Consider the following 25,987-nt stretch of genomic DNA (forward strand, 5'->3'; position numbering starts at 1 on the left):
CCGTGTTTTCTTCCTTCCTGTGCTTCACCTTTGTGCAAATAGTGTTAGGTAACCACGTGTGAAAGTGCTGCACTCAATATGCCAGCAAATTTGGAAAACTCAGCAGTGGCCACAGGACTGGAAAAGGTCAGTCTTCATTCCAGTCCCAAAGAAAGGCAATGCCAAAGAATGCTCAAACTACTGCACAATTGCACTCATCTCACACGCTAGTAAAGTCATGCTCAAAATTCTCCAAGCCAGGCTTCTGCAATATGTGAACCGTGAACTTCCAGATGTTCAAGCAGGTTTTAGAAAAGGCAGAGGAACCAGAGACCAAATTGCCAACATCCGCTAGTTCATGGAGAAAGCAAGAGAGTTCCAGAAAAACATCTATTTCTGCTTCATTGACTATGCCAAAGCCTTTGACTGTGTGGATCACAATAAACTGTGGAAAATCCTGAAAGAGATGGGAATCCCAGACCAACTGACCTGCCTCTTGAGAAACCTGTATGCAGGTCAGGAAGCAACAGTCAGAACTGGACATGGAACAACAGACTGGTTCCAAATAGGAAAAGGAGTACGTCAAGGTTGTATATTGTTACCCTGCTTATTTAACTTATATGCAGAGTACATCATGAGGAACGCTGGGCTGGAAGAAGCACAAGCTGGAATCAAGATTGCTGGGAGAAATATCAACAACCTCAGATATGCAGATGACACCACCCTTATGGCAGAAAGTGAAGAGGAACTCAAAAGCCTCTTGAGGAAAGTGAAAGAGGAAAGTGAAAAGGTTGGCTTGAAGCTCAACATTCAGAAAACGAAGATCATGGCATCTGGTCCCATCACTTCATGGGAAATAGATGGGGAAACAGTGGAAACAGTGACAGACTTTATTTTTTTGGGCTCCAAAATCACTGCAGATGCTGACTGCACCCATGACATTAAAAGACGCTTACTCCTTGGAAGGAAAGTTATGACCAACCTAGATAGCATATTAAAAAGCAGAGACAACTTTGCCAACCAAGGTCCGTCTAGTCAAGGCTATGGTTTTTCCCGTGGTCATGTATGGATGTGAGAATTGGACTGTGAACAAAGCTGATCGCCAAAGAATTGATGCTTTTGAACTGTGGTGCTAGAGAAGACTCTTGAGAGTCCTTGTACTGCAAGGAGATCCAACCAGTCCATTCTAGAGGAGATCACTCCTGGGTGTTCATTGGAAGGACTGATGCTAAAGCTGAAACTGCAATACTTTGGCCACCTCATGCGACGAGTTGACTCACTGGAAAAGAGTCTGATGCTAGAAGGGATTGGGGGTGGGAGGAGACGGGGACAACGGAGAATGAGATGGCTGGATGGCATCACTGACTCGATGGTCATGAGTTTGAGTGAACTCCGGGCGTTGGTGATGGACAGGGAGGCCTGGAGTGCTGTGATTCATGGGGTCGCAAAGAGTTGGACACGACTGAGCTACTGAACTGAACTGAACTGAACTGAAACCACGTGTTTAGGGGATTCCCTGGTGGCTCAGCTGGTAAAGAATCTGTCTGCACTGCGGGAGACCTGGGTTCAATCCCTGTGTTGGGAAGATTCCTTGGAGAAGGAAATGGCAACCCACTCCAGCATTCTTGCCTGGAGAATCCCATGGGCAGAGAAGCCTGGTGGGCCCATGGGGTCACAAAGAGTCGGACACGACTGAGCGACTGATCATGGCACAGCACACAGGTGTTGTCATGGAAAATAATCCATCTGTCAACGCAGGAGATGCAAAGGTGTGAGCTCAATCTCTGGGTCGGGAAGATCTCCTGAAGAAGGAAATGGCTACCCACTCCAGTGTTCTTGCCTGGAAAATTCCATGGACAGAGGGCAGTTCAGTTCGGTTCAGTTCAGTCGCTCAGTCGTGTCCGACTCTTTGTCACCCCCTGGACTGCAGCAAGGGGACAGAGGGCAAGGAGAGAACAAAGAAAGAGGCAGGCGACTCTGGATTGGTAGGTTGTGGTTAATAGGCAAAGGAACTTACATAGAAGGCTTGTCTTGGGCGGCTGCAAGATGAGTAGATGTCCTCAGCTGCCACCAGAATCTTGAGTTTATATAGAGGCCTTGACAGTATTCTGTCTTGATAAAATCTAGATGGTCTCAATAAACATAGCTCTCTCAAGGCTGTGTCCTTGAAACTGTTCCCACTGTGAGAATGGTGGGCAGAACATGCATTCCAAGGGCAAGGGAGGGTGTCAGAAGCCTCCAGTTGTGCAGGTCCAGCTCCTGGTGAACTGGGGGTCATGTTCTCTGGATGACCTCTTCCAACACTGGTAGGCTTGGAGCAGTGAGGCCTATTGACTTTCGTTGCTGATCCCATCACGGAGACTGGGTCAGAGAAGACACAGTGAACGCACTGGTTTACAATGAGGAAATACTCCCTTTCCTTCTCTTTCTCTTTTCCTTTCCTCCTTCATCCTGACCTTGCCCCATATTTGTCTTTTCCCTTCGTTCGTTGGTTTATGTTCCATTCTTGAGGAAACAGCCATCTAGAGCAGACCTGGATACAAAAGTGAAGAAAAGAAAAAACCCTCTATAATCAGAAATCACATCGATAACAAACAAAACACCCAATTCATCTTTAGATTACACCATTAGCATATTTGATAAATCACTTGGGTTAATTATTTTTACTGTCATGTATAATTGTATTTGATCCATCTTTCATTTCATGATTATGCTTTTGTTTACTTTCATTTACCAGCACTACCCATTCCAGTATTCTTGGGCTTCCCTTGTGGCTCAGCTGGTAAAGAATCCGCCTGCAATGTGGGAGACCTGGGTTCGATCCCTGGGTTGGGAAGATCCCCTGGAGAAGGGAAAGGCTACCCACTCCAGTATTCTGGCCTGGAGAATTCCATGGACTGTATAGTCCATGGGGTCACAAAGAGTCAGACACGACTGAGCGACTTTCACTTTTCACCAGCACTGTAATGCATCCTGAAAGGCTTCATCTGCCTATGGTTTCAGGTAAACTGTGTTCTTTCTGCAAAACATGCAGTAAATGATTTTCTACTAAAATTATGTTAGCTTGGTAGGAACGTATAAGGATGGATCACTGGATTTTCATATTCTATGTTTTATGTCTTAAAGAAACTTGTGGATTGTTAATCAATTTTTATGGTAAATCAGTGTTGAATAAGCTTCAGGCACAACAGTGCTTGAAGACCGAAGAAACTTAAGACTAGACTTAAAGAAAAGTTAGCCTTTTTTTCCCTTTTAGCTCTTGCTGTGGAGTGCCTGAGCTTTTTTTTCTGCTGCCGCCCAGTTCCCCATTAGCCATCGGCATGGGTTTTGGAGACCTAGAAAGCCCTGCAGGCCTCCAGGTGCTCAACGACTACTTGGTGGACAAGTGCTCCATCAAGTAGTACGTGCCATCAAAAGCAGATGTGGCAGTATCTGAAGCCGTCTCCAGCCCACTACTTGCCAACTTGTGTCATGCCCTCCGCTGGTATAGTCACATCACATCTTATGAAAAGGAAAAGGCCAGCCTGCAGGAGTGAAGAAGGCCTTGGGCAAGTATGGCCCTGCTCATGTGGCAGACACCACAGAACGTGGAGCTACAGATAGTAAAGATAACGATGACGACATTGATCGCTTTGGATCTGAGGAGGAGGAGGAAAGTGAAGAAGCCAAGAGGCAAAGAGCGCCTTGCACAGTATGAGTCAAAGAAAGCCAAAAATCCAGACCTTGTTGCCAAGTCTTCCATCTTATTAGATGTGAAACCCTGGGATGGTGCAGCAGAAGCATTCAAGAGGATGGCTTGGTCTGGGCCTCTTCTAAACTAGTTCTGGTTGGATATGGCATTAAAAAACTTCAAATACAGTGTGTAGTTGAAGATGACAAAGTTAGGACAGACATGCTGGAGGAGCAGATCACTGCTTTTGATGAGTGTGTACAGTCTATGGATGTGGCTGCATTCAACAAGATCTAAAATCCATTGTGGATCAGTGCCCTTAAATAAAAGTTTGAAAGATTAAAAAAAAAAGTTAGATTAGATTGTGTGTGCATGCTAAGTTGCTTCAGTTGTGTCCAATTCTTTGTGACCCCATGGACTGAAGCCCTCCAGGCTCCTCTCTCTGTCCATGGGATTCTCTAGGCAAGAATACTAGAGTGGGTTGCCATGCCCTCCTCCAGGGGATCTTCCCAATCCAAGGATAGAACCTGAGTCTCTTATGTCTCCTGCACTGGCAGACAGAGTCTTTACCAGTAGTGCCACCTGGAAAGCCCTAGATCAGGATGAGAGCAGACAAACTGGTTAATCTTTTTCAAAATCTTTTGCATAAAACTCCAATTATATACACAGCTCTCTGCCCATCTTCCTGCCACCCCCTGCTTCCACAGACAAGTTGTGCTCTTGATTGTGATTTGGAAAAGACTAACCATATGGCTAAGTCAGTGCTGTTTAAATAAGAGCTATAATCATATCCACATCATCTCTATGTTTGTTTAAACTCTGTTACTTCTCATGTAAATTACAGAAATTGCCCCTTGTCTCAGAACAACCCTCCCAACCCATTCTCTAGCCCAAGGCTGACTAAAGTAATCTTTCTAAAATATACATTTTGCTATTTCTCCCTTTTGCTTAAATCTTCTGTTGGTCTCCTGTGCTGTGTTCTCTGTTGTTCTGGTCATCTGGAATGATTTCATTACACATGGAAATTAAATGAGATTCTTAAATTTAATATTAGAGGGCACATAAGCCAGTCCTTTCTTCACAGTCCAACTCTCACATCCATACATGACCACGGGAAAAACCATAGCCTTGACTAGATGGACCTTGGTTGGCAAGATGACTGTGAAGAAAGCTGATCGCTGAAGAATTGATGCTTTTGAACTGTGGTGCTGGAGAAGACTCTTGAGAGTCCCTTGGACTGCAAGGAGATCCAACCAGTCCATTCTAAAGGAGATCAATCCTGGGTGTTCATTGGAAGGACTGATGCTAAAGCTGAAACTCCAATACTTTGGCCACCTCATGCGACAAGTTGACTCACTGGAAAAGAGTCTGATGCTAGGAGGGACTGGGGGTGGGAGGAGACGGGGACGACGGAGAATGAGATGGCTGGATGGCATCACCGACTTGATGGACATGAGTTTGGGTGAGCTCCAGGAGTTGGTGATGGACAGGGAGCCCTGGTGTGCTGTGATTCATGGGGTCTCAAAGAGTCGGACACGACTGAGCGACTGAACTGAACTGAACTGAAGTCAGTCCTTCCTAGGGCATGGCAGCTAAAAGAGGAGAAGTTCTAGAGCTGTCAATGGCCATTTTCTTCACCCCAGGCAGGAACCACAAGGAGAAGCAGAGATGAGAGACAGGGAGCAAGCTGTTGCTGGTGTTGGAAGCCCTGGTTCAAACTGTCCCTAACTCTTGCCTGTACTCCTGTCCTTCCAGAAGTTGCTTGTTCTGGCCTTCCTTGTGTCATATAAGATACCCCAGTACATTCCTATAATGTCCCTGCATTCACCTAGGTTTAGAAGTAGGTTTTTGTCACTTGCAAACAAAAGAGTCTTGTTAGAACAGCCTGTAAGGAAAAATACAACTGCTCCTGATACAAAGTAAGCACTCTGTTAATCCTTGTCATGATCATTTGCCTGATTTTCAGCATCATCCCTGTAACAAAAGGATACATATCAATCCTTTTAGGTCACATTAATACAGAATTAGCACTTAAGAACTAATGACTGGTAATGTAATCTACATTAGTGCAACCGAAGGAAGAAAAAAATAATAGCTTGTAAGGGCCTTCATGATATGGCCCCAGATTATCAAATCACAGTCTCCTTATAACTCTTAGGAAGATGCTCAACTTCAAGTAACAGAATACAGACAAACAGACTTACAAGGCATTCTGTTGTCTCTCGTACCAAGAAGGGTAGACAAAGATAGCACTGGGAATGGTTTATCAGCTCAACTAAATGATAATGGGGCTCTCCAGGGGGCTCAGTGCTAAGGAATCTGCTGCCAAGCAGGAGTTACAGGAGACAAGGGTTCGGTCCCGGGGTCAGGAAGATTCCCTGGAAAAGGAAATTGCTCCCCACTCCAGTATTCTTGCCTGGAGGCACCTGGAAGGCTACAGTCCATGGGGTCACAAAGAGTTGGACACAACTTAGCGACTAAACAACAACAAAATGTTAATGCCTTCAGTTCAGTTCAGTTCAGTCGCTCAGTCGTGTCCGACTCTCCGCGACCCTATGAATCACAGCATGCCAGGCCTCCCTGTCCATCACCAACTCCTGGAGTTCACTCAAACTCATGTCCATCGAGTCGCTGATGCCATCCAGCCATCTCATTCTCTGTCGTCCCCTTCTCCTCCCACCCCCAATCCCTCCCAGCATCAGAGTCTTTTCCAGTGAGTCAACTCGTCGCATGAGGTGGCCAAAGTATTGGAGTTTCAGCTTTAGCATCAGTCCTTCCAATGAACACCCAGGACTGATCTCCTTTAGGATGGACTGGTTGGATCGCCTTTCAGTCCAAGGGACTCTTAAGAGTCTTTTCCAACACCACAGTTCAAAAGCATCAATTCTTTGGCGCTCAACTTTCTTCACAGTCCAACTCTCACATCCTACATCACCACTGGAAAAACCATAGCCTTAACTAGACGGACCTTTGTTGACAAAGTGATGTCTCTGCTTTTTAATATGCTATCTAGGTTGGTCATAACTTTCCTTCCAAGGAGTAAGCGTCTTTTAATTTCATGGCTGCAATCAGCATCCGCAGTGATTTTGGAGCCCAAAAAAATAAAGTCTGACACTGTTTCTACTGTTTCCCCATCTATTTCCCATGAAGTGATGGGACCTTAGCTCTTTGCAATTTGGGTCTTTCCTTGATCCCAAGATGGTGGTAGCAACTCCAGACAGTCTTTAAGACTTATGTGAGCATCTCTGATAATGAAGTAGAGGGCCACAGCTTTCTCCTTGGGAGGGTCTGGAAAGGAAGCCTCAGTAGACTTGTCCTTAGATCTCATTGGCCAGCACTGGATCACATGCTCAATCCTAGACTCATGATTGTGAAGTGAAAAGTACCTTCATTCATTCTCTGCTGCTGCTGCTAAGTCACTTCAGTTGTGTCCGACTCTGTGTGACCCCATAGACGAAAGCCCACCAGGCTCCCCCGTCCCTGGGATTCTCCAGGCAAGAACACTGGAGTGGGTTGCCATTTCCTTCTCCAATATGTGAAAGTGAGAAGTGAAAGTGAAATCGCTCAGTCGTGTCCGACTCCCAGCGACCCCACAGACTACAGCCCACCAGGCTCCTCCATCCATGGGATTTTCCAGGCAAGAGTACTGGAGTGGCTTGCCATTGCCTTCTCCGCATTCATTCTCTAGCTGGCCATAAATCCCCAGACCTGTGCTAGTCATTGGAGGCCTTGTTAGCAGAGAATAGAAAGTGGAGCTGTGTATAGTAAGAAGCCATATCTCCCACACATATATTTCCATGACCACCATCATTGCCACCCCAATTCTAAAAGCCAGTCTAATTGAACTGCCTTCAGCACTCAAACATGCTATACCCTCTGTGGTGTCTGGGTCTTTGCACATGACGTTTGTTTTACCCAGAACACACTGTCTTTGCTTCATTTACTAACATCTTGGTCTGAATGGCTCCTACTTCTCCCTTTAGGTCTCAGTTTCAATACCACTTCCTTTGAAAAGTCTCCCTGTTCCCCAGTACTCCAGCACACTTTTGTTATTCCTGTCTTACACCCTGCCAAACTACAGATCTTCCTCGATTTATGATGGGGCTGTGTCCTGATGAAACCATTGTAAGTTGAAAATATTGTAAGTTGAAAATGTACTTAATACACCTAACTTACTGAGCATCATAGCTTAGTCCAGCCTACCTTAAATGTTCTTAGAACACTTACATTAGCCTACAGTTGGGCAAAATCATCTAACACAAAGCCTATTTGATAATAAAGTGTTGAATAGCTCACGTTAACTTATTGAATACTGTACTGAAAGTAAAAAACACAATGGTTGTCTGGATATAGAATGGTTGTGATTGCATGACCTACCAGGAAATGCCTGGTGTCACAAGACAGTATTGTGTCAGATATTGCCAGCACAGGAACAGATCAAAATTCAAAGTATAGTTTCTGTTGATTGTGTATCACTTTTGTATTATCACAAATCGAACTATTATAAGTTGGGGACTGTTTGTATATTGTAATTTTCTGTCTACTTATTTATATTCCCTATTAGATTATAATCTTTTGGTGGTTTATTGACTGAGTCTTACTTCTCTATGACCTCACCTAGAACTTCTACATAGTAGATGATCAATAGATACTTGTAAAAGTATTAATAAATGGAAAGAAGCACTTTTGGGGTGCACTCAAAATCAACATGTGTTAAAACCACTTAAAAAAGGTCACTGGGACATAGATGTTAATTTACTTCTGATTTTTGTTCAAAGGAATAAACAAAATAGTGTTTTGTTAAAAAAAAATTCCTTACATTTATATTTAAAAGTTTTTGCCATGATGGTTTCCAAAGAAAGAGAATGGAGAAGGCTGATTTCTTGCTCAGGTAGGGATGTATTTATTTTGCTTATCTTACTAAAAACTACAGATTCTAAGAGTTTTCAAATGGTCTTTAACTAGTTTTTCAGACATATTTTTGCATATGCATTCATAACATAGAAACTAAATGTAGCTGCTAAATGAACTCAATTGAATTTTATAAGATGCCATCTTTTTCTGTAACTACTTGATACCATTAGGAAAAGCAACAATGTGGCATGACGTGACACTTTCAATTCCTTTCGTAAGCAGATATATTTAAATAAACTCCAGGAGTTTGTGATGGACAGGGAGGCCTGGTGTGCTGCAGTCCACGGGGTTGCAAAGAGTCGGACACGGCTGAGCAACTGAACTGAACTGAAATTTAAATAAGGATTGAACAAATGAATGAAATTAAGTAGGAGAAATAGACATCACTTCAAAATTTTAGCACTCTGAAGTTCAATATTGAGATTGTAATTTATATGAAACATTCATTCACAACTTGTTGAGAAAGAGAATTTACCAAGCATGATGAGTTGAGGCCTCTTAGGATTTTCAATGCAGTATTGCCACTTTTGTGTGTCATATCCCGGTATATTTTGTCAGTGACCACTCCAAAAGCTGCCCATTTGGAGTGGGGCCCAGAGTCAGAGGAGGTTGTCTAACTGGCCCCAGATGCGAGGCGATCATCTCTGCCTTGGCTCTAGGGAGCTAGTGGGTCCAGTGCAGCTGGAATGGTATATGACCCTTCTGAAAGCTGTATGGAGCCTATGCCAAGCCCTAACAGGACCATCACAGAAGAGGCCTTTTCTGCTTTGGAAAATGCTAAGTCTAGTTTAGCAAGTGAGTCTTCATCTTGAGAAATGACTCCTGGCTTATTGCTAGGCTCATATAGAGGCTGAATCACTCAACCATCTGGCATAAGATGGCCACAGTGCCTCAGTTCCTGACCTGAAACGGTATTGTCTCAGACACTTAGCATCATGCCAGTCATTCCCAGCAGTAATCCACATCAAGTAGACTGGGATGGAAGAGAAACCTATAAGGCTGGGTCTAGGGGAAGCCGAAAGACACAGGTAACTTGTATGAGCCAGTAGTTGCACTTCTACATTACACTCTCTTCCTTATGTCTCCTGGGAGTTTCCTATGACTAGTGGCCCAGGGATAGAGTAACCTGGACCTGGTGTGCAGATGGCTTTGCAAGATACAGTGGCACCAGGCAGATGAGAGAAGTGCTGCTGGTCTTCAGGGTGGCCTTGAACTACAACTGAGAAGTAAAATGCTTACAAGGGTTAAATTTTGAGCAGTAATTTTATGATTCACTCTGTCTAGAAAGGAACATATTATTGTCTGCTTTTCCTGAGATCAGGATCTGAGCTGATTCTTGAGCTTTTCATTTGGCACAGAGGTGATGTTCAAGATCTGTGATAAGAAAGGCAATTGAAATGGAGCAGTGAAACTGGGGCTGAGGACCCTCCCTGTGGCGCCAGATTGTATTGCTGGCTCATAGGGAGTTAGAGATGTCTCTGAGGGAAGAACCAGCATGACTTTGGCAATGGTGTATACAATAGGGCAGGGGGTTTGGGATAGTGGCAACATTTTAGAGAGGTTTCAGGTTGAATGGGGGCATTCCTGGTGGTTTGGTGGTGCAGGAGACACAAGAGACGTGAGTTTGATCCCAGGGTTGGGAAGATTCCATGGGGAAGGAAATGGCAACCCACACCAGTATTGTTGCCTGGGAAATTCCATGGACAGAGTAGCCTGGAGGGCTACAGTCCATGGAGGCACAAAGAGTCTGACACGACAGGTTGACTGAGCACACATGCAAGGCTGAATGAGTAAATACTGGGCAATTTTGTTGTTCTGGTCTGACTAGATGATCAGAGACTTAGAAGGATCAAGACTGGAGAAGTGATGACAAGAAAGTTTTAGGAAACGGTGGATGGACCTTTCAGAGTGGGACTAGAGTCTGAAAAGATCTGTGTCCATGTGAATGCTAAGACACCTTCATTACAGAAGAGGTTCTTAATAACCGTCCAGTTGTACTCATCTCACATACTAGCAGTCATGCTCAAAATTCTCCAAGCCAGGCTTCAACAGTACATGAACCATGAACTTCAAGATGTTCAAGCTGGATTTAGAAAAGGCAGAGAAACCAGAGATCAAAATGCCAACATCTGTTGGATCATGGAAAAAGCAAGAGAATTCCTTTTATTGATTTCTGCTTTATTGATTCCCTGAAAGCCTTTGACTGTGTAGATCACAACAAACTGTGGAAAATTCTGAAAGAGATGGGAATACCAGACCACCTTACCTGCCTCCTGAGAAATCTGTATGCAGGTCAAGAAGCAACAGTTAGAACTGGACATGAAACAACAGACTGGTCCCAAACTGGGAAAGGAGTATATCAGGGCTGTATATTGTCGCCCTGCTTACTTAACTTATGTGCAGAGTACATCATGCGAAATGCCAGGCCGGATGGAGCACAAGCTGGGATCAAGGTTGCCAGGAAAAATATCACTAACCTCAGATATGCAGATGATACCATTCTTATGGAAGAAAGTGAAGAGGAACTAAAGAGCATCTTGATGAAAGTGAAAGAGGAAACTGTTAAAGCTGGTTTAAAGCTCAACATTAAAAAAACTAAGATCAAGGCATTCAGTCCCATCACTTTCTGGCAAATAGATGGGGAAACAATGGAAGCAGTGACAGATTTTCTTTTCCTGGGCTCCAAAATCACCACAGATGGTGACTGCAGCCATGAAATTAAAAGATACTTGCTCCTTGGAAGAAAAGCTATGACCAACCTAGACAACATATTAAAAAGCAGAGACATTATTTTGCCAACAAAGTTCCATCTAGTCAAACCTATGGTTTTTCCAGTAGTCATGTATGGATGTGAGAGTTTGACCAAAAAGAAAGCTGATCGCTGAAGAATTGATGCTTTTGAACTGTGGTGTTGGAGAAGACTCTTGAGAGTCCCTTGGGCTGCAAGCAGATCCAACCAGTCACTCCTAAAGGAAATCAGTTCTGAATATTCATTGGAAAGACTGATGCTGAAGCTGAAACTCCAATTCTTTAGCCACTTGATGCGAAGAGCTGACTCATTGGAAAAGAACCTGATGCTGGGAAAGATTGAAGGCAGGAGGAGAAGGGGATGACAGAGGATGAGATGGTTGGATGGCATCACCAACCCCATGGACATGAGTTTGAGCAAGCTCCAGGAGTTGGTGATGGACAGGGAAGCCTGGCATGCTGAAGTCCATGGTGTTGCAGAGTTGGACACGATTGAGTGACTGAACTCTGTCTTAATAACCAGGAGAACAAAATGACTCCTTCTGTGGGAGTCAGCCCTCCTCCTTCTCTAGCTAGTCTATTGGTTCATGGACATAACAGTTGTGATGGACAGAGTGGAGGTAATGCTTGAATTCAATAACATAAACTTCCTTTCCTTAAGATTGATTCACGTACTGTTGGCAACGATGTGTCTCTAGGAGACCTGATCTACTTCCCTGTGACAGATAATTTTTTTTTTGAGTTGGAAATGCCCTTTCATTATGGAGGAGCAACATGTATCATCTTTCTGGACTTGGATTCTCTCTCCCTGCTTACATGCATTTTAAGCATCATAGGATTCCATACATAGCTCCTGACAGGTGAGCTCACTGAATTGCAAAAAGAGAAATCTGATAGGCTCCTAACTGCCTGGTCTTACTGTATAGATACTCAGTCACCCTAACGATGCCACAACACTACCTAAGAAGTGGCTTCCCTGGTGGCTCAGATAGTAAAGAATCTGCCTACAATGCAGCAGAACTGGATTCGATCCCTGGGTTGGGAAGATTCCCTGGCGAAGGGAATGGCTACCCACTCCAGTATGCTTGCCCGGAGAATCCCATGGACAGAGGAACCTGGTGGGCTATATTCCATGGGGTCACAAAGAGTCAGACACGACTGATGGACTAACACACACTATCTAAGAAGTAGCCCCTTGTGATATTGGTGTGCTCTGTTGTAGGAAACTGAACATGAGCAGAACCAGTGATCAATATGACTGATTTTGTTTTCATAGACAGGATACAACCTAGGACCCAGGGGATGGAGACTTCTTTAACATTACACCTACTTTTTCACTTTCGGAATTTTTGCTTTAATTTTTCTTAAAAGAGCTATTATTTCTTTAAGTCTTCAGCATAAGGAGTTCAGTACTCAATGAAGGGATGCTTCAGCTAAGGGTTAAAAAAATGTAAGTTGATAGAATTGGCAGCTGAGACTGCCACCTGGATATGTGAGATTCTTTTTGCAATCAGGGCAAAGATCCTTGGCAAGCTGCAGTGTTGGCTGAAAGCCAGGAGAACTTGGACCAAGTTGAGGAGGAATCTATCTTGTAAGTCAGCATCCTTCTTATGAATGCCAGCAGAGTGGAGGACTTGAACCAGTCCTTGCTAAGTATGCTATCTATTCTCCTGTTTCCTTTTTAAATGACACTTTAATTATTTTTTTCTCTTCTTTCCTCTTTCCTTCCGGGGTATACAGTGTAATCTAAGTAGTGGTTGAATTTATCATGTAGTCTATAGGCTGCAGAATACTGAGACGGGACCGTGACAGGATGAAGAGGGGAATGGACACAAGACAGTGGAAGCCAGAGGTCCTGGCCAATATCTTACCTCTGTGTGCAGTGGCTGGAAATTACTGTGGTGGCTCCCGCTGCAGTTGTGTGAGGACTGTTTGGGTCATGTGTTATGAGTGATTTTTGGGGAGGATATAGGGGAAAAGGTATGTGTTAGAGGGAGAGAGAGAAGGGAGGAGAGGAAGGGAGAGAGAGAGAAAGAGAAAGAATGTGTGACAGAGAGAAGGAGTGAAGAGTGTGTGTGTGTGTGAGTGTGTGTGTGTGAGTGTGTGTGTGTGAGTGTGTGTGAGTGTGTGTGTGTGTGTGTGTGTGTGCACATGCATGCATGTGTATGGGCAGCCAGAGACTGGACTGTAGCAGACAGCTTTAGGGTATCTGTACGGTCAATTGTGATTTCTTTCTCAGAAAGACTGTTCCTTTGTGCATGGACATGGGCCCAGGAGATTTTCTCTGCGCTATGTGATTCTGTCTACCTGGCTATGGATGTTTGTCTGGGAGTTGCTACCTGATCATGTTCTGCAGCTCGACCATTAGCATTTGGAATGATGAGATAGAGAGTTGGAAAGCCATTCTATCCCTGTCACATTAGGGCAGATTCTGCTGCTGCTAAGTCACTTCAGTCGTGTCCGACTCTGTGCGACCCCATAGATGGCAGCCCACCAGGCTCCCCTGTCCCTGGGATTCTCCAGGCAAGAACACCAGAGTGGGTTGCCAGTTCCTTCTCCAATGCATGAAAGTGAAAAGTGAAAGTGAAGTCGCTCAGTCGTGTCCAACTGTTCACGACCCCATGGACTGCAGCCCACCAGACTCCTCTGTCCATGGGATTTTCCAGGCAAGAGTACTGGAGTGGGTCACCATTGCCTTCTCCAGGGCAGATTCTAGAGAGAGATTTATAAACTCCTTGATGCCCTGGAGATGCCCCACTTCCTGCCTTTTTGAGCCTTTGTCCTTCACCTCTCTTTGGATTTCATGAAATGCTCTGAAACCCTTCCCATGATCTTCCTTTGTTGTCTAAATTAGCCAGAGTTGTTTTATGTTCCTCACAACCAAAGAACATTAGTTAGCTAATACAGAAATTAAAGACTACCTATGTATGGAGTGATTCTGTTTGTGGTTGCTTAATTTTAATGAAAAAAATCCATTATTCATGAAGAAGAAAAGACTTCCAAACTTATCTCTTTCTTCATGGGGTTATACTTCCCTCCTTATTCCCTTAATTCTGGGTGGGAAAAAAATCAGCATTAATTCCTGGAAAAATCACATTTATTTTTCTAAAGTTAAATTTTGGATATACAGAGGAGATGGCATGGGGAGGGATGAAAAACACCATCTGGAATGATTAGTAGCCTAGTGTATCTGGTTCAGTGAGAACTAGGTCAGATGGACAAGAAGTGAAGATACATAGACTCAGAGTAAAGGCAAGCAGATGATCAAAACAAATATAAATACATCAGCCAGGTGAAGTCCTCCAACACTAGCTTTCACACTCCTGTACCGTTTCACTAATCCTGCTGCTGCAGAGATAGAAGTAGACCTTCTGGTGGCAGTGGATACAGACAATAAAGAAACTTGCCAAATAAATAAAATTATGCCTTGGTCTCTTTAGGTATAGTATTCATTAATGTCACCTTCTTCCTGGTCTTTCCAGCTTTCTTCTCACTGAAATATAATAACCGCTAGTGTATATTAATGAAGTTGTTCTTAAATCTTAGTAATCCTAGAAATTACCTAGGCAGTTCTTGTTAAAACGCATATTCTGGGCCAGCCCCTCAGAGGTCCTAATTTATTAGGTTCAAGGTGGGACCCAGGAAGCTCAACTTTTAATAAAAACCAAGATTTTCAAAGGCAGTCATTGGTTGAGTGACCACATGTAAATTATTTTCCAAGCGAGAAAGTTTTTGAGAGGGAAGTGAGTTGCTACTTATTATACTGGAAGGACAGGTACAAACCAGCACTGTCCCATGCAAATCATTACAGAGCCAGTAATTGATCATACTTGAGAAACACAGCTAAGTGAAATGAAATGTCAGTCGTAGCAACTCAGACAATCCACATTTAAGCTGATTGTGGTTATAAAAGTCCTTGTTATATATGAGACATTTAGGCCTTAAGAAAAGATATATGGAAGTCCTTTTATTTTTCAGGTGGGGAATTGCCTGCCTGCAGTATCCCAGAAAACTAATATAACCTTTGGTAGACTTGTTTTACCCAGTGATTTTTGAGACAATTCAGTAACTTTTAAATCACAAAAATCTCTTTTTTTTCTTCCCCCTTTTTGTTCCTCACTCCCCACCCTCATTCTCTCGCCAGTTTTTAAAATCAAATATTCATTGAGGAATCCAGAAGAGTGAGAAAGTCAGCCAGGGAGAATACAACCATGGACCCTCATTCCTTTTACTCCTCATATACTGCAGAGACAGTCCAGCTCCTGCAACCAGGGCAACTTGCTACTCTTCTGGAGAGATGTTTAGCCAACAGCATTAAAAATACAACAGAATCACATTTTGATTTAATGCTAGTTTAGCAGTTCAACCAGAAACACCTTAACTTTGAATGTTTAAACTACTAGTTACACCAACCTTTTCAAGCAACCTTAGACTGTACACCGGCTAGTAAAGTCATGCTCAAAAATTCTCCAAGCCAGGCTTCAGCAATATGTGAACCGTGAACTTCCAGATGTTCAAGCTGGTTTTAGAAAAGGCAGAGGAACCAGAGATCAAATTGCCAACATCCACTGGATCATGGAAAAAGCAAGAGAGTTCCAGAAAAATATCTATTTCTGCTTTAATGACTACGCCAAAGCCTTTGACTGTGTGGATCACAATAAACTGTGGAAAATTCTGAAAGAGATGGAATACCAGACCACCTGACCTGCCTCTTGAGAAACCTGTATGCAGGTCAGGAAGAAACAGTTAGAACTGGACATGGAACAACAGACTGGTTCCAAATAGGAAAAGGAGTACGTCAAGGCTGTATGTTGTCACCCTGCTTATTTAACTTATATGCAGAGTACATCATGAGGAACGCTGGGCTGGAAGAAGCACAAGCTGGAATCAAGATTGCTGGGAGAAATATCAATAACCTCAGATATGCAGATGACACCACCCTTATGGCAGAAAGTGAAGAGGAACTCAAAAGCCTCTTGATGAAAGTGAAAGAGGAGAGTGAGAAAGTTGGCTTAAAGCTCTCAGAAAACGAAGATCATGGCATCTGGTCCCATCACTTCATGGCAAATAGATGGGGAAACAGTGTCAGACTTTATTTTTGGGGCTCCACAGTCACTGAAGATGGTGATTGCAGCCATGAAATTAAAAGATGTTTACTCCTTGGAAGGAAAGTTATGACCAACCTAGATAGCATATTAAAAAGCAGAGACATAACTTTGTCAACCAAGGTCTGTCTAGTCAAGGCTATGGTTTTTCCAGTGGTCACGTATGGATGTGAGAGTTGGACTGTGAAGAAAGCTGATCGCTGAAGAATTGATGCTTTTGAACTGTGGTGCTGGAGAAGACTCTTGAGAGTCCCTTATACTGCAAGGAGATCCAACCAGTCCATCCTAAAGGAGATCAATCCTGGGTGTTCATTGGAGGGACTGATGCTAAAGCTGAAACTGCAATACTTTGGCCACCTCATGTGACGAGTTGACTCACTGGAAAACACTCTGATGCTGGGAGGGATTAGGGGTGGGAGGAGAAGGGGACGACAGAGAATGAGATGGCTGGATGGCATCACCGACTCGATGGACATGAGTTTGAGTGAACTCCGGGAGTTGGTGATGGACAGGGAGGCCTGGCGTGCTGTGATTCATGGGGTCACAAAGAGTCGGACACGACTGAGCGACTGAACTGAACTGAACTGAGACTGTAAATAGGAAATTTTGTCTCTTTTGTCTGGCATGATTGTCATTGTGTTTAAGAGTTACTTCTCTTGTGGGTGAAGATTAGGTTTCACTTTGTTCATTTCCAGTTAATTTTGGGTTTTCATTGTAGAAAACAGATCAAGTGTAAACACAGATAGTAAGAAAGCACCTGAAAAGTAAGCAGCTGCTGGGCAGGAGGAAGGCATTAACTATTTCAAGTACTAATAAGAAATAGTACTTGCTGCAAAAGTAAATTAGTCACATTCACAGTGACAAAGGCAAATGAATGTTTCATTGAAAAATTCTGACTTCTTGAATTATTTGCCCCATAGAAAATGATCCACCTCCCCAAGTTTTTTTTGGAAACTCTATTTTAAAGTGTATTTTGTAAACGCATCCAACATTTAAAAAAATAATTTTATGTATTTATTTATTCTGGCTGTGCTGGGTCTTCGTTGCCGAGTGGGCTTTTCTCTGATTGCAGTACACGGACTTCTCATTGCAGTGGCTTCTCTTGTGGAGCATGGGCTCTCAGGTTTGTGGGCTTCAGTCACTGTGGCATGTGGGCTCAGTATTTGTGGCTCCTGACTCTAGAGCACAGGCTCAATAGTCATGGTACACAAGCTTAGTTGCTCCAAGGCGTTTGGGATCTTCCTGGATCAGGGATCGAACCCATGTCTCCTCATTGGCAGGCGGATACTTTACTACTGAGCCACCAGGGAAGCCCCACCTTCTCAATTTTTAAAGTTAAGAGTTGTAGTGAGCTTGGAAGAGCTTTATGATTACTTTTTCTCTTCTTTATCAAAAAAGAAAAGGGATTTACTGAGGAAGATAAAATGTCCATTCTTTGATCTTTGTTGATACTGTGTCATCTTAAAGACATTTTTAGACTTGGAACAACATGAAGCACTTTGATAGAAAGATACATATTTAAAAAAAATAACTATTTTCCCCTTTGACATTTCATCTTTGATATACTGATTACTGGAAACACAATTTAACAATCACAAGACAAAACTCTTAATTTAGACTTAGTTTTCCTTAAAGAATTCAATAAGAAGCAAATGTCAACTCTAATAAACCTTCGTTTAATGCATAGGCCATATGGTGGTATGTGTATTTTCTATAAAATAAATGTCACTTTCAGCTTCTGTTAACCCACATTATACTGGGAAATTTCCTAATGGCTCTTTCAGACATTTTTTTCTTTCTGTAAATCTATTACTGTGAAACTAGTTCCTTCCTGACTTCCTGTTATGCTTCTCTGCTATTGCATTATTGGTATTTATTGTGTTGGAATAATCTGTCTTTATAAATTAATTTTGTCTTTTTGTCTTAATTTTTTCAATGCTCTTGATTTTTTCAACTTATATTAGCATTTTTATTATTAATTGCTTTTTGAAGAGGCATTCATACTTAAATGAGATTTATTTTGTTTGCAAAATTTAATTAAAATTTCCTTCTTCCTCAATACATTAAACCTGCAATTGTTCTTGGATTTTAATATTTTCTATTATTTAAAATCGATAATGGAGAATGAAAACATTCATGTGCTAGGTCACTTCAGTCATGTTTGATTCTTTATGACCCCATGGACTGTAGCCCACCACACTCCTCTGTCCATGGGATTCTCTAGGCAAGAATCCTGGAGTGGATCCTCCAGAAGATCTTTCCGAATTAGGGATTGAACCTGCAGTTCTATATCTCCTGCATAGGCAGGTGGGTTCTTACCACTAGCACCACCAGCAGCTTGAACATGATTTGTTTTATTGTCTTTGAGATACCTTGAATACAAAAACACATTCTTCTATTTCTGCTTTGTACAGAAAGATTTTCTATAGTTCCTTATCTATAAAATTACATATCCCACAGTTGCGTTATTCATCTTCCCTGTGTCCATTCACTCAGCCAGACATTCATTGAGCACCTATCATTAATCAGATACTGATAGGTTATGTTTGTTATTGTATCTTTCCAATTGCAATCTTTTTTGTATTATATTTCTAATGCTGCTCACAAAAAAGTATGCTTAAAGCAAACTGTTAGTTTGATTTACTCTCTTGCATAGTTAATTGAAGTGTAGTGTGTTTATAGGTTTAAGAGCCAAGACTACTAAATACACTAGCAGTTATGATAATTCTAAAACTGTCTGGTGAAATCATATATCTGTTGTGATGGTCTTTGGGTACATATAAAATTTTATTGAAATTTACAAAAATTATAGAAAAATTCATGACCTTTCAGTTCAGTTCAGTCGCTCATTCGTGTCCAACTCTTTGTGACCCCATGGACTGCAGCATGCCAGGCTTTCCTGTCCATCACCAACTCCTGGAGCTTGCTCAAACTCACGTCCATCTAGTCGGTGATGCCATCCAAACATCTCATCCTCCGTCGTCCCCTTCTCCTCCTGTTTTCAGTCTTTCCCAGCATCAGGGTCTTTTCAAATTAACCAGTTCTTCGCGTCAGGTGGCTGAAGTATTGGAGTTTCAGCTTCAGCATCAGTCCTTCCAACAAATATTCAGGACTGATTTCCTTTAGGATTGACTGGTTGGATCTCCTTGCAGTCCAAGAGACTCTCAAGAGTCTTCTCCAACACCACATGATGACCTTTACTGGCAATAATTTTAGTTAAAATGGCAAATTAAACACAAGTAAATACAAGTTGTAACTTAGTATCATTTACTCTGCACTAATGTGTGGCCCAGCCATAAAAATCCACCTGCAATCCAGGAGATGCAGGAGGCACAAGTTCGATCCCTGGGTGGGTGGGCAAGATCCCCTGGAGGAGGAAATGGCAACTCACTCCAGTATTCTTGCCTGGGAAATCCCATGGGCAGAGAAGCCTGGCCAACTACAGTCAATGGGACTGCAAGAATCAGACATGACTTAGCGAGTAAACCACAACCACAATGTGGTCAACTCAGTAATTTCATCTATCATAAAAAATCTAGTAAATATGAAAAGTTCTTGGCAGTCAAGTTGAAATTATGCCATTCACAAAAAATTATCTTTTTCAAATAAAGTTTTGTTTTTAGATCTTCACAGGTTACCTAATGGGAAAAGAATCAGGAAAAATGGAAAATAAATTTAAAATGGACAGTTTGCTCAAATGACTTAATTAATTGAAAGCTATTGTTCTTAGCCAACTCTGCTCAGTCAGGATTGTTAAAGCAGAGGTAACTTACAGAGCAACTAAACTGGTTTTATAGAGAAGCTTTTATTGGGCCCCTTTAATAAAGTCTATTTTGTTAATTTATTCTATTAGAACAAAGGCACACACACACACACACACACACACATTATAAGGTCACAATTCATTTCATAATCTTGGTATATAGGAACATCCAAACAAAATTCTAGTTCAGTTCAGCCTCACTGAGCAGATATTTACAGATCACCTACTCTGATCCAGGCAGAATTCTGGGAAGCAAGATGATTCCTCTGAATCCTGAGCAAGGACAAAGCCTCATTTATGCTAGATTGGAGGTGTGTGTAGCTCATTGGAAACACTTGAAACCCCATTGCCAGCTGAATAGGGTGAGATACAGTTCTGAACAGTGTTTGAACATTTGATAGTCTTTGTTTCAGTGTGCTCATTTCCTAATACCTAGAGATGTGGCATGATCTTCCCTGGTGGCTCAGTGGTAAAGAAATCACCTACCATTGTAGGAGATGTGGGTTTAATCCTTGGGTTGGGAAGATGCCCTGCAGAAGGAAATGGCAACCCACTCCAATTTTCATAACTGGGAAATCCCATGGACAGTGTCGCCTGGGAGGCTGCAGTCCATGGTGTCCCAGAAGAGTCAGACACGACTTAGTGGCCAAACAACAACAGAGATGTCACATGAAACAAGAGAAGCCCCAGACTCTGCTCCTGCCTCTTACTGATGCTCTCGTCACCTTCTGTTCGGCTGAATCTCTTGCCAATTGCTCTTCTATTGGCAATTTCATCTTCTCCTTGAAGTTCCCAACTGCTGTCTAAACTAGGTTTATTCACTGTAGTCACTGGTTTTTCCAGGACTTAATATTTTATCTTTCAAAATGTACCTTCTTTCTGAGATTTATTTTTCACTTGCAATATCTGCTTTTACTGTTGAAAACATCCTACAAAATTTATAGGCTACATTTTTTTTTTCTTGAGTTAGTTTTTTCTCTCCTCAGAAGATACAAGTTATAAAGTTACTTGCAACTGAGGCTAAATCATTCTTGTTTCTAATCTGATACCTGAAATACTATTCTAGCTTCTACAGATTGTTGGTATTAGTTTTCTTAGCTTGATCCATGTGACTTTGAAGAATTTGTAGTGCTTGGGAATGTAAAAGTACCTAATATAAGCAGGATTCAACAAAATGTCCTGTGCATGCCTACTGAGTATGGTGATTAATGGTGTTGCTCAGGAAGAATCATGCCACCTGTAGTCCAGCATCCTGAAGAATTCAGACTGTAGTTAGGAAAGGCCATTTCTCACCAGATGAAGTTTAAAAATGCTGACAGGTGTCCCATTCTGAATTAGTCTAGTATTTGAGTTTTTCTCTAGGAAATAAAATGAACAAAATATTGGACATAAAGATAACCTGATGTAGATATCTGTTTTATTGTGAAGAGACTTTTCTATTAGAATTTTCACATATCTGAAAGTAACTCAGTCATATCTGACTCTTTGTGACCTATGGACTGTAGCCCACCAGGCTCCTCTGTCCATGGGATTTCCCAGGACAGAATACTGGAGTGGGTTGCCACTCCCTTCTCCAAGGGCTCTTCCCCATCCAGGAATTGAACCCAGGTCTCCTGCATTGCAGATTCTTTACCATATGAGTCATCAGGGAAACTCTGATGTATCTAGTGCTGAGACATTTGCTATTGATCCATTTCCCCCTTGGCATCATGAGTAGATGAAGTTCTATGCGTGTGGACTGAGGTTCAGAGCAGAACAAGCAGCAAGCATTCTGATTAGAGTAATTGCACTCATTATAGAATTTTCTTTTAATGAGGCTTCTTTCTAGTTGGATATATTGGGGTTATATTTGATGCCCGCCAAAGTGTGAAAGTGTTAGTCACTCAGTCTTGTCCAACTCTTTGAGACTCCATGGACTGTAGCATGCTAGGCTCATCTGTTCATGGAATTCTCCAGGCAAGAATACTGGAGTGGATAGCCATTCCTTTCTCCAGGGGATCTTCCCTACTGAGGGATTGATCCCTGGTTTCCTGAATTGCAGGCTGATCCTTTATCTTCTGAGCTACCGGGGAAGCCCTGATGCTTGCTAAGTACTCAGAAAATGATCATTTGAATTCATACATTAATGAATGAATTAATGAACAAATGGACTGGAAAGTACCAAAATAAAGCTAATTCTATGCTCTGACTCTAAGAACAGTTTATAAAAGTAGACAATTTAAATTACCCTCAGAAGTTGAATCTAGTAAGGACATGGATAAGATTTAAGCAAAACCAGAACAACGTGTCTAGGGTAGGGGTGAGGTAATGAGAAATGTACAATAAGTTATTGAGGATTTACCACCTACCCATGTTACAAACTTCCACAAATGTTATCCTCTTTGAATCACAAAATAATCCGAGACAAGTCTTGTTTTACCAGAAAGGACTGAGAGGCTCTGAAAGGTAGGTCACTCTCCAAGATTATACTGCCTACAAGTGGTGGACCCCAGATTAAATTTCTAACACCATAGTCAGTGATCACGTGACAATGGCCTTGCTGGATTATGATATTATTCTTCTGAAACAAATGGAATCCCCACAGCTATAAGGTGAGTTCAGGCATGAGAAGGAATGAAAAAAGAAATACTGCATAAGATTTCATTCATCAGGGAACTTTGAGAATTTAGGAACACAAATTAGCCATAAAAGGTATGAATTCCAGACTAATTCGTTTGTTGAATATTAATTTATGATTTATGTGTTCATTCAATAAATATTGATTTGCTATCCTCCAGGTACTGTGAGCCCATGATGCTCACAGCTGGCACGGGTCTTGGGTACTTCTCTGGTTGTTGTTGCTGTTCAGTTGCTAAGCTGTGTTTGACTTTTTGCAGTCCCATGGACTGCAGTACACCAGGCTCCTCTGTCCTCCACTGCTCCTGCAGTTTGCTCAAATTCATGTCTATTGAGTTGGTGATGTTATCTAACCATCTGATCCTCTCCTGCCCCCTGTCTCCTATTGCCTTCAATCTTTCCCAGTATCAGTATCTCTCTGGTACTATGCTGCATTTTATTTGCCTCTCCCAAAACCTATGGTCTGTCCTTGAATCCACCCACTAAAACTCAGATGGTAATTTGCCTCTTGATTGTAGCTGCAGGCTTCCCAGTTAGTGACAGAGGCGCATCTAAAGGAGAGGTAAGAGCCAAGGGAGGCAATTTGACTTCATTTCTGCTGATAAGGCCAACCAGGCAAGTTTTTCTGAGGCTACGAAAATCTGGAAAGCTGTCTCACGTATTACCCACAGAACCTGGAAGCTCTACGGCTAAACTGCAAAGATAAGCTAATAAGTGTATATTACCCAATAACAGACGCTGAACTCTCTAATCTTTCTTTCGTATTAGAAGGTGGCCTGGGAACACCAGGTGCTGGATATAGGCTTTCTTGTCACTTGTCTGACCAGTTGCATGTGCATAAAGTACACAGGTGAAAAACCTAAACCAGATTAAAAATTAACCAGTTAATTGTGAGTAGAGCAGAGATAAAGTGAGCCTTGACAACGCCGAAGTGCTGTAACAAATGTGATGCTATTGTGAGTCCTTTATGATGAACTTCAATGGACTGGTTATGTCACAGTTAGTAGATATTAAAATCTCACAAAGATTTTCTTGTGGACAGCTAGGTAGTATAAGGGAACACTTCTCTAACTTTAATATGCATCTGAATCCCCTGGGGATCTTGTTAAAATCCAGGTTCTGATTCAACAGGTCTGGGATGAGGTTTGAGGTTTTTCATTTCTATAAAACTCTCTGATTATCAGATGCTGCTGGTTCATGGACCACATTTTGAATAGCACAGATGGAAAATCAAGGGCATTATTGTCCTTCAAGAGGCTCTTTAGTTCTTCTTCACTTTCAGCCATAAGGGTGATGTTATCTGCATATCTGGGGTTATTGATATTTCTCCAGGCAATCTTGATTCCAGCTTGTGCTTCCTCCAGCCCAGCATTTCTCATGATGTACTCTGCATATAAGTAAGCAGGGTGACAATATACAGCCTTGACGTACTCCTTGTCCTATTGGGAACCAGTCTGTTTTTCCATGTCCAGTTCTCATTGTTGCTTCCTGACCTGCATACAGGTTTCTTAAGAGGCAGGTCAGGTGGTCTGGTATTCCCATCTCTTTTATGGCAAATAGATGGGGAAACAGTGGAAACAGTGGCTGACTTTATTTTTCTGGGCTCCAAGATCACTGCAGATGGTGATTGCAGCCATGAAATTAAAAGACGCTTACTCCTTGGAAGGAAAGTTATGACTAACCTAGACAGCATATTAAAAAGCAGAGACATTACTTTGTCAAAAAAGGTCTGTCTAGTCAAGGCTATCGTTTTTCCAGTGGTCATGTATGGATGTGAGATTTGGACTATAAAGAAAGCTGAGCACCGAAGAATTGATGCTTTTGAACTGTGGTGTTGGAGAAGACTCTTGAGAGTCCCTGGGACTGCAAGGAGACCCAACCAATCCATCCTAAAGGAGATCAGTCCTGGGTGTTCATTGGAAGGACTGAAGTTGATGCTGAAACTCCAATACTTTGGCCACCTGATGCGAAGAGCTGACTCATTTGAAAAGACCCTGATGCTGGGAAAGATTGAGGGCAGGAGGAGAAGGGGACGACAGAGGAAGAGATGGTTGGATGGCATCACTGACTCAATGGACATGGGTTTGGGTGGACTCCTGGAGTTGGTGATGGACAGGGAGGCCTGGCATGCTGCAGTTCATGGGGTCGCAAAGAGTCGGACACCACTGGGCGACTGAACTGAACTGAAATGATTGTCCTTCAATTCATGAGAATTTATGAAACTTTTGCCCTAAAAAATGCATACAATATTTATTAGGTATAATTATTATATACAGTATATAGTATATATTTATAATATTTAAATATATATATTGGGCTTCTCTGGTGCTCAGTGGTAAGAAATCTGCCTGTCAATGCATGAAATGCAGGTTCGATCTCTGGGTTGGGAAGATTCCCTGGAGGAGGAAATGGCAACCCACTCCAGTATTCTTGCCTAGAAAATCCATGGACAGAGGAGCCTGGCACGCTGTAGTCCATGGGGTTTTAAAGAGTCGGACATGACTTAGTGATTAAACAAGAACAAATAAATAAATAAATATAAGAAGTATATTTAAAATATATAATGTATCTGGTGCAAGACTCATGATATCATAACAGCAAACCATCAAATCATCTTTATTTTCATCTTTCCTGCCCCAGTAGGGCTTCCCAGGTTGCTCAGCGGTAAAGAATCTGCCTGTCAATGCAGGAGACGTGGAAGACTTGGGTTTGATCCCTGGATCAGGAAGATCCCCTGGAGAAGGAAATGTCAACCCACTCCAGTATTCTTGCCGGGAAAATTCCATGGACAGAGGAGCCTGGCGGGCTACAGTCCATGGAGTCACAGAGTTGGACTTCACTGTGTGAGTGAGCATGCATGCATGCAGGCTCCAGTAATCACTGGGTACTTCTGGATGAAAATTTCTGTTCATGTTTAAGTAACAGATCACTCTACTGTCAATTAAGATCATGAATACGGCTCAGTTCAGTAATTAAATTTAGATGGCCCAAGATATTACTAAGCTCTGACCTTGATTTAGCAGGCAACCTCCTTCACCTGCTTCCCTGTAGGTCTGCCCTGGAAAGAGGCCCTCATTAGCTTTCCTCTGCTTACTTATCTTAGGCCTTTTGGCTTAAAATTGATTCTTTCTTCCTGGGGCACTTTTGTGGAGTTTCTGTGATGATATTTGCTGGGGACCTCCCTCCTTCAGT

General features: G+C 42.3%; 1 long non-coding RNA gene and 1 pseudogene across 4 annotated transcripts in view; one reads left to right on the top strand and one right to left on the bottom strand.

Annotated features, from left to right (window-relative positions):
* Positions 1–716: 716 nt before the first annotated feature.
* LOC148778297 (uncharacterized) overlaps positions 717–25,987 on the bottom strand; it is a 117,485-nt gene continuing 92,214 nt past the window's right edge. For 3 of the 4 annotated variants that reach the window (XR_016036712.1, XR_016036715.1, XR_016036714.1), the window contains one exon: positions 1,830–2,512. This is a non-coding gene — a long non-coding RNA (uncharacterized LOC148778297). The other variant, XR_016036713.1, reaches the window with a different exon arrangement.
* LOC148778298 (elongation factor 1-beta pseudogene) lies at positions 2,512–4,912 on the top strand (annotated as a pseudogene).

The sequence above is a fragment of the Moschus berezovskii genome, chromosome 3, assembly GCF_049115385.1.
Source record: "Moschus berezovskii isolate FMDL1 chromosome 3, NW_MosBer_1.0, whole genome shotgun sequence".
Lineage (NCBI taxonomy): Eukaryota > Metazoa > Chordata > Mammalia > Artiodactyla > Moschidae > Moschus > Moschus berezovskii.